The sequence below is a fragment of the Sinocyclocheilus rhinocerous genome, unplaced genomic scaffold (genome assembly GCF_001515625.1).
Source record: "Sinocyclocheilus rhinocerous isolate Xijiao unplaced genomic scaffold, SAMN03320098_v1.1 scaffold19802, whole genome shotgun sequence".
NCBI lineage: Eukaryota > Metazoa > Chordata > Actinopteri > Cypriniformes > Cyprinidae > Sinocyclocheilus > Sinocyclocheilus rhinocerous.
The window spans coordinates 8521-9737 of record NW_015644610.1 but is presented as its reverse complement, the minus strand read 5'-3'; the positions used below and the strand labels follow the sequence as shown (position 1 = coordinate 9737).

At 43.9% G+C, this 1217-nt stretch overlaps 1 pseudogene; it reads left to right on the top strand.

The window, feature by feature from the left end:
* The first annotated feature begins 235 nt into the window (after positions 1-235).
* Positions 236-962, top strand: LOC107758350 (uncharacterized; annotated as a pseudogene).
* Positions 963-1217: the final 255 nt, after the last annotated feature.

Sequence of the window (1217 nt, the reverse complement as noted above, 5' to 3'; positions counted from 1 at the left end):
GTGCTCGAGCCCTAATAAAGTCAAAAGAAAAGCAGAAGAAGCTCATCATGCTACTGATGCTGGTTGTTTAATAAAGATGATTGGGGTCTTCCAGTAATGTGGCGTGCAGAGTAGTCGCACGTTCAGTCTGCTCCTGCAGTTTCATGTATACTCTACTTATTAAACATCTCTATTTTAATTTTTAGTGTGTACAATAGCTTTTAAAACTAGTTGCAATTATTCAGATCGCTCTGTCATGTCCAAGGTTAAAGGAAAGCACATGGAAAAAGATAAGGAGCTTTCGCCAACGGCTAGCATAACTATGGCTGACATTAGCTCACTTCTGGATGAAAACAGAGCAGCCCTTTTGGCTGATTTTAAGTCGTCATTTGAGTCCCTTGCGTCAACGCTGGATAGCATCCATTCCACCATTACCGACCATGGACAGCGCATTGACTCTCTAGAAACCAACGCTAATTTAGCTGATCAATGGCTTCAACATCTCAAGGATGCCTGTTCCGCTTTGCAGAAAGACAACGAGTCGCTCAAACTGAAAGTAGCGGATTTGGAGGGACACAGCAGGCGCCAAAATGTCCAGATCATTGGCTTACCTGAATCGATTGAGGGTCCCCGTCCAACAGTGTTTTTTTCTTAATTATTGGTTGACATTTTTGGTACGGAGGTTCTTGCTTCGCCCCCTGAGTTGGATCGAGTGCATCGCAGTCTCGCGTCTAAGCCGGCCCCGGGTCGCGGCCAGTCATCTTGTGCTTTCATTGGTTCCAAGTCAAGGACTTGGTAATTTGGAAGGCTCGTAAATGCGGATCCCTGCTTTACAAAGGCCATACGATTCGCCTGTTTGACGACTACAGCCCTGATGTGTTGAAGCAGCGCGCCAAGTACAGAGGGGTCCCATGGCCGAGTTATACAAGCGTGGATACAAACGGGGAGAAGACATGGATCCTGTCCGCTTCGGAGGCGATTAAATTTGTCCAGGACTTAAATATGAACTCATAAGCAAACGAATTGACACACCTCTTGTTCATTAATGTCTTGCTGACGCTGCTATTGAAGAGTTGGCCTCCTTTGTGTCTTAATTTCCTCATTCTTTTCTTTTAGGCCTATATCTTGCTTTTTTTGGGATTTCAAGTATATTGACTTTGTATTTCTTTATGTATATATGTATATATGGTATCTCTTCAGTGGTTTATTACAGTGTTTCCCAACCTTTTTTTAGTCGC